Source organism: Rutidosis leptorrhynchoides, chromosome 9 (genome assembly GCF_046630445.1).
Source record: "Rutidosis leptorrhynchoides isolate AG116_Rl617_1_P2 chromosome 9, CSIRO_AGI_Rlap_v1, whole genome shotgun sequence".
Taxonomy (NCBI): Eukaryota; Viridiplantae; Streptophyta; class Magnoliopsida; order Asterales; family Asteraceae; genus Rutidosis; species Rutidosis leptorrhynchoides.
Window position 1 is genome coordinate 362,290,964 of NC_092341.1, and position 10,366 is coordinate 362,301,329.

A 10,366-nucleotide genomic window follows, 5' to 3' on the forward strand; every position below is an offset into this window, starting at 1 on the left:
CGACAAAAGAGCTACGCTGACATTAAAAGAAAAGATATAGAATTTGAAATTGGAGAGATGGTCATGCTTAAAGTTGCACCTTGGAAAGGTGTTGTTCGATTTGGTAAACGAGGGAAATTAAATCCAAGGTATATTGGACCATTCAAGATTATTGATCGTGTCGGACCAGTAGCTTACCGACTTGAGTTATCGCGGCTGTACATAACACTTTCCACGTCTCGAATTTGAAGAAATGTTTTGCTAATGAAGATCTCACTATTCCGTTAGATGAAATCCAAATCAACGAAAAACTCCAATTCATCGAAGAACCCGTCGAAATAATGGATCGTGAGGTTAAAATACTTAAGCAAAACAAGATACCAATTGTTAAGGTTCGATGGAATGCTCGTAGAGGACCCGAGTTTACCTGGGAGCGTGAAGATCAGATGAAGAAGAAATACCCACATCTATTTCCAGAAGATTCGTCAACACCTTCAACAGCTTAAAATTTCGGGACGAAATTTAATTTACGGGTAGGTACTGTAGTGACCCGAACTTTTCCATGTTTATATATATATATATTAAATGAAATTGTTATTTACATGATTAAGTGTTTCCAACATGTTAAGCAATCAAACTTGTTAAGACTTGATTAATTGAAATATGTTTCATATAGACAATTGACCACCCAAGTTGACCGGTGATTCACGAACGTTAAAACTTGTAAAAACTATATGATGACATATATATGGATATATATATATAGTTAACATGATACTATGATAAGTAAACATATCATTAAGTATATTAACAATGAACTACATATGTAAAAACAAGACTACTAACATAATGATTTTTAAACGAGACATATATGTAACGATTATCGTTGTAAAGACATTTAATGTATATATATCATATTAAGAGATTTTCATACATGATAATATCATGATAATATAATAATTTAAAATCTCATTTGATATTATAAACATTGGGTTAACAACATTTAACAAGATCGTTAACCTAAAGGTTTCAAAACAACACTTACATGTAACGACTAACGATGACTTAACGCCTCAGTTAAAATGTATATACATGTAGTGTTTTAATATGTATTTATACACTTTTTAAAGACTTCAATACACTTATCAAAATACTTCTACTTAACAAAAATGCTTACAATTACATCCTCGTTCAGTTTCATCAACAATTCTACTCGTATGCACCCGTATTCGTACTCGTACAATACACAGCTTTTAGATGTATGTACTATTGGTATATACACTCCAATGATCAGCTCTTAGCAGCCCATGTGAGTCACCTAACACATGTGGGAACCATCATTTGGCAACTAGCATGAAATATCTCATAAAATTACAAAAATATGAGTAATCATTCATGACTTATTTACATGAAAACAAAATTACATATCCTTTATATCTAATCCATACACCAACGACCAAAAACACCTACAAACACTTTAATTCTTCAATTTTCTTCTTCTAATTGATCTCTCTCAAGTTCTATCTTCAAGTTCTAAGTGTTCTTCATATATTCTACAAGTTCTAGTTACATAAAATCAAGAATACTTTCAAGTTTGCTAGCCCACTTCCAATCTTGTAAGGTGATCATTCAACCTTAAGAAATCTTTGTTTATTACAGTAGGTTATCATTCTAATACAAGGTAATAATCATATTCAAACTTTGGTTCAATTTCTATAACTATAACAATCTTATTTCAAGTGATGATCTTACTTGAACTTGTTTTCGTGTCATGATTCTGCTTCAAGAACTTCAAGCCATCCAAGGATCCGTTGAAGCTAGATCCATTTTTCTCTTTTCCAGTAGGTTTATCCAAGGAACTTAAGGTAGTAATGATGTTCATAACATCATTCGATTCATACATATAAAGCTATCTTATTCGAAGGTTTAAACTTGTAATCACTAGAACATAGTTTAGTTTATTCTAAACTTGTTCGCAAACAAAAGTTAATCCTTCTAACTTGACTTTTAAAATCAACTAAACACATGTTCTATATCTATATGATATGTTAACTTAATGATTTAAAACCTGGAGACACGAAAAATACCGTAAAACCGGATTTACGCCGTCGTAGTAACACCGCGGGCTGTTTTAGGTTAGTTAATTAAAAACTATGATAAACTTTGATTTAAAAGTTGTTATTCTGAGAAAATGATTTTTATTATGAACATGAAACTATATACAAAAATTATGGTTAAACTCAAAGTGGAAGTATGTTTTCTAAAATGGTCATCTAGACGTCGTTCTTTCGACTGAAATGACTACCTTTACAAAAACGACTTGTAACTTATTTTTCCGACTATAAACCTATACTTTTTCTGTTTAGATTCATAAAATAGAGTTCAATATGAAACCATAGCAATTTGATTCACTCAAAACGGATTTAAAATGAAGAAGTTATGGGTAAAACAAGATTGGATAATTTTTCTCATTTTAGCTACGTGAAAATTGGTAACAAATCTATTCCAACCATAACTTAATCAACTTGTATTGTATATTATGTAATCTTGAGATACCATAGACACGTATACAATGTTTCGACCTATCATGTCGACACATCTATATATATTTCGGAACAACCATAGACACTCTATATGTGAATGTTGGAGTTAGCTATACAGGGTTGAGGATTGATTCCAAAATATATATAGTTTGAGTTGTGATCAATACTGAGATACGTATACACTGGGTCGTGGATTGATTCAAGATAATATTTATCGATTTATTTCTGTACATCTAACTGTGGACAACTAGTTGTAGGTTACTAACGAGGACAGCTGACTTAATAAACTTAAAACATCAAAATATATTAAAAGTGTTGTAAATATATTTTGAACATACTTTAATATACATGTATATATTGTTATAGGTTCGTGAATCAACAGTGGCCAAGTCTTACTTCTCGACGAAGTAAAAATCTGTGAAAGTGAGTTATAGTCCCACTTTTAAAATCTAATATTTTTGGGATGAGAATACATGCAGGTTTTATAAATGATTTACAAAATAGACACAAGTACGTGAAACTACATTCTATGGTTGAATTATCGAAATCGAATATGCCCCTTTTTATTAAGTCTGGTAATCTAAGAATTAGGGAACAGACACCCTAATTGACGCGAATCCTGAAGATAGATCTATTGGGCCTAACAAACCCCATCCAAAGTACCGGATGCTTTAGTACTTCGAAATTTATATCATATCCGAAGGGTGTCCCGGAATGATGGGGATATTCTTATATATGCATCTTGTTAATGTCGGTTACCAGGTGTTCACCATATGAATGATTTTTATCTCTATGTATGGGATGTGTATTGAAATATGAAATCTTGTGGTCTATTATTATGATTTGATATATATAGGTTAAACCTATAACTCACCAACATTTTTGTTGACGTTTTAAGCATGTTTATTCTCAGGTGATTATTAAGAGCTTCCGCTATCGCATACTTAAATAAGGACGAGATTTGGAGTCCATGCTTGTATGATATTGTGTAAAAACTGCATTCAAGAAACTTATTTTGTTGTAACATATTTGTATTGTAAACCATTTTGTAATGGTCGTGTGTAAACAGGATATTTTAGATTATCATTATTTGATAATCTACGTAAAGCTTTTTAAACCTTTATTGATGAAATAAAGGTTATGGTTTGTTTTAAAATGAATGCAGTCTTTGAAAAACGTCTCATATAGAGGTCAAAACCGCGCAACGAAATCAATTAATATGGAACGTTTTTAATCAATAAGAACGGGACATTTCACATTCTAAGTGGTTGAGCACTTGGTAACCATACTTAACTATTAATCAACGTCGCATATTCTCTTTACTATGAAATCTCACTACACTGTACCAAGTGTAGTCTACAAAACGAAGTACTGTGCAACCGTTGAATACTGGTCGTCCAGTCCGGTTGGGGTTGTCAGGCCCGATAGATCTATCAACAGGATTCGCGTTTACAATACCCATGTAAATAGTAGTTACAAAACTACAGGGAAGTATGCCAGTGGTACAACTCAACGTAGAATGTATTTTAAGTACTTATGTCTATTTCGTAAATATTTATAAAAGCAGCGCATGTATTCTCAGCCCAAAAATATATATTGCAAAAGCAATTAAAAAGGGAGCAAATGAAACTCACCATACTGTATTTTGTAGTAAAAATACATAGAACGACATTGAACAGTATAGGGTTGGCCTCGGATTCACGAACCTATAACATTTGTATTATTATTAATATACATAGTTGTAATCAGACATTTATATATATATAACTTTATTAATTATATATATATATATATATATATATATATATATATATATATATATATATATATATTTATATTTTTTTTCTTTAATAATTTATATGTTCTAGGTATTCATTTTTTTTTTGTATATTTTAGCTAAATAAAATATAAATTTTTGTTATATTATATATTAAATGTAATTATATATATATATATTTATATATATTATTTGTTTGTTTAAAATAGTATTTAGATAATATTTTTAATAACAAAAAATTTATTAATAATGATAATACTCATATTAGTAAAAATAATAATAACAGTAGTTTTTAATAAAATGCATAATCTAAAAATGATAGTAATGAAAGTGTTGCTTTTTGATAATAATACTTAATTCTTAATGATAATATGGATATTACTGATAATTTTAATGATAACATTTTAAAACATTGATAATGATAATAATAGGTTTTATGACACTAATGATAATAATAATAATAATAATAATAATAATAATAATAATAATAATAATAATAATAATAATAATAATAATAATAATAATATTGCTAATACTAACAATAATGATAATAACACTAATCATATTTGTGATAATAACATTTATATCTTTAATATTAGTAAATTTAATTTTTATCATATCAACAACAACAACAACAATAATAATAATAATTATAATTATAATAATAATAATAATAATAATAATAATAATAATAATAATAATAATAATAATAATAATTATAATAATAATAATAATAATAATAATAATAAATAATAATAATAATAATAATAATAATAATAATAATAATAATAGTAATACCTATTACAAAAGAGTACGCGGTTTATTAGGGTTCCTCAAACAAAATAACAGATCGAGATGCAGAGCAAGCTCAGAGAACGAATTTCGCCATCTCGATCCTAAACTTCATCATGTATCATCTGTGATTTACAATATCAATTTCGTCTCTGATCATATGTTCTTCACGAGATCATCTCCCAAGTCAATCGAAACCTTCTCTGGTTCGATTCATCAATTTGCAGGTTAATCCATTTATAATTTCATATTCTTGAATATTTTTTTCATCGATTTGAAGCTTTGAGTAGATTCATAACATCAAATAATTCATAAATTTTCGGATCTAGGGTTTATGACCGAAAGATGTAATCTTTAGTTGAATTGCTGTAAGTGTTTTTAGGTTCCAACAATGATCAGCGAAGGTTATACCAGGGATTTGTAACATGTTATATGAAGAATTCTAGGTCTGAAAACAATTAGAAATTAAGTTTTAAATTTCTAAGTTCCTAAATTGAAGACTGACCCTGTTCATCTTAATTTCGATAAATCTGTTGTTGTTTGATTGATGATTCTTCTCAACCAGGTTAGTCATTACATTTATATGGTTATGAAATCGTTTTGGAGTTCAATTTCATTAAATTCAAATTTATGAATATTTGGTGCTCGATGTTCTTGATTTGGTTCACAGTTATACCTCACATTTGATTATTAATTTGATTTGAAATGTTTATAGTGTTGTAGTTTGTTGGTAAAGTGATTTGCAGCTGCAGTTGCATATGAAATCTTCGATGGTTTAGATGGTAGTTTCTGGACAGAAAGGAACAGGTTAGGTGCAGCTGTAATGGTTAAATGTTGCGGTTTCATGAAGGTGGTTCTTGAACTGAGTTGGAATAGAAAACAACCTGCAGCAGTCGTGATGGGTTGATGGAAGTGTTTGCAGGTTCCCTCATGTTTTGTTTTGGTTTCAATTTGTAGAGTGGTGGCAAGGTGGTGATAGTTGTAGGGTGTTGATGGCGATTAAGGTGATGAGGGTGGTGGTGTCAAATAGAAACAAACACTGTTAAGCATTTCGAGCAGCTTGTTAATGGGTCATGAAAGAAAATACGATGGTGGTGTTGTAGGGTAGTGTTGATTGAAGGAGGTTTACTCAAAGGAGAAGGATATGGTGTGGACTGTGGGGGTGTTGAGTGGTTTTGGTGGTGAGGCCTTCGGTTTAAAGACAAAGAGATGATTGGTTGGGTTGTTTAAACAAAGAAAGAAAGAGAAGAATTCAAGTGGTGGTATGAGGAAGAAAAAGGAGAGTGGTGCTCATTTTAAACTTGTGGATTGTATGTGATATATTTTCCTCGTTGATCAATTACGTAGTGTAATGTATAACTATAGATAAAGTAAAGAGTTGGTAGTTAAAGTTATAATATGATAGTTCAGTTTAATTGCAAAAGCCAACACAACAAATATAGTAACTCAATAATTGATATTAATTGTTAATCTTAAACAGTAATTTAATCAACAACTAATTAGAATAGGGAAACATCTGTGGGTTTGAATTGTGTATTGTATTAATACAAAAGAAATATGTGTGGTTCTTCATGCGTGCTTGTATGTAGGCTATATATATAATTTTATAGGCTTAGTTGGATTACACTTGATAAAAAGGAAAACTCAATTGTGAGGTAAGTCAAGAAAATGTACCTAGAAAGTTAATAAATTTCGGTAGCAAACAAAGAGATAAATTAAATATTCAATAATTTAAATTTCATAATATTAAATATGTAATTATATGTATATATATATATATGTTATCTACACACAACAGTTCGTGAGTCGTCGGGAATAGTCAAAGAGTAACTGAATATATAAAACATAGTTCCAAAATTTTTAAGACTCTACATTATAGACTTTGCTTATCGTGTCGGGATCATATAAAGATTAAGTTTAAATTTGGTCAGAAATTTTCGGGTTGTCACAATTATGTAACACAGATAGTGCGAAGTGATAAATAATTTCGGACAAGAATAGTTATGAAGGTATCTTCAGAAATATAGAGGATATTTATAATGAAAGATACGATGATATCTTAGAATTTTCTAAGATCAAATGATAATGAGGAAAATTCTTCTGTAAGGATTTAGAATGCGTAAGGAGATCTTTTGTGGTTTTCATCAGAATTCGAATCATCTAGATTATTTGATTACAGGTTTAGTCCTTGTGATTTGTCCATGGTCTCCTTCATGGTTAGCTCAATCCGTTTTTCAGTTCTAAATCTGAGCTTTTTCAATATGTCATTCTTTATCATCAAACTTTTGGCCATTAAGACCACCTATAGCTTTTGCTGCTTCGTCAGCATTCTCAAGATTAACGAATCTGAATCATTGATTATCAATCCGAGGTGTTTTCAAGAATTTTGAATTTGAAGTGTTTAAGCGTAGGATGTAACCATCAATGGTTCTAATTTTGGTGGTTTGACGTGATAATTCATCACAAAATACGAATGAATATATATATATGAATTTAGTAATCTTTAGGAAGATAACACCTGCTAAAGCTTTATTTGGATTCTGTAACGACCCGGAAATTTCCGACAAAATTTAAACCTTAAACTCTATATGATTCCGACACGATAAGCAAAAACCCTAATGTTGAGTCTAGAAAGTCTGAAATCTATATCTGGATAATTAGTTACCCTCTTGACCAAGCCTGACGATTCACGAACAATTAACTGTAAATAGATATATGTATATGAATATATGGGTAGATATATATATTAACATGATAACTTGAATTATATTAATATATAGATGTGAAAATTTGATACATGCAATTTATTATATTATTAATATTAATATTAATATTAATATTACTACTATATTTATGAACACTATTATTTCTATTAGTAGTATGTTTATTAATATTTTTTTTTTACGTTATCAATAAATAATATTATTATTTCCAAAATATTGTAGCATTATTAATATATATTAATAATAATTATTAATATTAAATGTAAGAGTAATATATAGGATAAAATTATTGAACGAATCCATATCCTGTCATTTCCAATTTTCTTAATTTATTCTCTTGATTGATTTCTGTTTTCGAATATTATTCAATCAATTGCAAATGGAAACAAATTCGGTTGAATGTCCTTTCACCTTTATGCTCTCTCACAATCATATATACATATACATGTGATCTAAAAACACAAGCATTCACAACCTATCCTCCTTTCTTTTTTTTCTCTTCTACTGTTTTCTGTTCTACTTCAATCCAAAAACCCATCAAACGAAATACATAACAACAGCCATTAGAATCGATTGCTACTTCATCAGGTTTGTGTTCCTTTCTCCATAAAACACCACCCTATTCAAAACTACCCAACCTCAATCTTCCACCACCAACGATAACCAATACCATCGTTTTCTTCTTATTTCCTGTTAGAAACCACCTTCACCGGACAACCACCACCAACATCGTCTTTTTACTTTTCTCTTTCATTTTGTTTTGTACAAAGAGCAAGACAACAGAACCCATGAATCGCCACCACCACTCATCTTCTTCAAACACCATGATCACGAACAATCACCATTAACAATTAAACTGTTATACTTCTGTTTTATCACGAACCACCCGAAAGCTGTCACCACCTCTCCATTAAATCGCTACCCTTACCATTATTGAAAACCTACTACCATTAAATTGAACCTGCTACAATACTTACTGTTTCCCGTTTAAACCGTCACCTCAGACCTCCATTTAAACTTCCACTGTTACGCTATCATGATGCTACTGCAGCTGCCTTTTTTTTTATTCAATCGACTTATAAATGGCTACTATATTTTTTCATTATGGCCGACATCCACTAGTAGCATGAGATATACAATAATGTTTTTGTTTAAACAAGTAAAGGAGCAATATGGTTCTTTATCCATAGCCGACATGTATCTAAACAATTAACCTTATGTGGTTATTTTAAAGGATAAAGGGCACCGAAATTTTGATAATTATGTTGATTAAATCGATATTTAGTCTTGTGGTGGGGCTATTATGATTCCAAATCTTAAACATAATCGAGTTATTTGATGATGATTGGGGCCCGGATTGATAACCTGTTTCCTTGGAATCCTAAGTTATATAAACAACGTATTGTGTTGCTCATTGAAGTCGGAAGAAAAAAAAAATATATATAATAAATAAATAATTAAGTAAACCGAATACAATAATTGATGCGTGGGATCAGATTTGTACATAAACCGATTTCCCTACTGAGTTCTCTAATTGGACTGAATACGATATATGGGCCTTGATCCAATTATCAGCTTTCTGTTGGGCCAAAGTGAAGATAGAAGGTAAACTTGAGTTAAATAAATATAATCTGAGTTCTAATCAGAAAATCGGATACGGAGCCGTGGTCATAGGTGTTAGCATTGTTGGGTGTCGAGGGGTCGTGGGATCGAATCCCGGCCATGACATATTTTTTTAAGCTAGCTCTTTAAGGTATTATTATTATTATTATTGATATTATTATCATTATCATTATTATTATCCTTTTTAATATCATCATAATTATTATTATTAAAAGAACTATCAATTTCATTAAAATTAATATTATTATCAAAGTTATGTAAAATTATTATTTCTATAAAGTATTCAAATTGAAACTACTTTTTATTTTAAATTTCATTATTGTTATTATTATATTACTATAACAAATAAATACTTTATACTTATAAATTATATTAATACTACCTAAAATTATATAATAAAAATATTAATATTTTCATTATGTATATACAAAATGAATATATAAATATATAACATGTGATTTGAGATATAGAATACATCAGAATTTAGTAGAAAATATATAGAAACTACAACACTAAATATAGGAATACTATATAATTAATAGATGAAATTATTTGATGTTCATTATATGTTTTAATAAATATAACTGTTATAGGTTCGTGAATCCGAGGCCAACCTTGCACATGTTAAATGATGTTATATGTATTTTTACTACAAAATACAGTATGGTGAGTATATAGTCCCTTTTAAACTCTAAATATTTTTGGGCTGAGAATACATGCGCTATTTTTATAAATGATTTACGTTATGGACACAAGTGACTAAAATTACGTTCTACATGGGTTTGAATCAAAAATCCCCTAGCTTGGTAACTTTAACTATTGGTTTATGAACTGGTAGGCGCGAATCCTAAAGATAGATCTATCGGGTTTTACACCCCCACCCAGATGTTGTTCTAGTCACTACTAAACTAGAAGAACGGGTGTTTAGT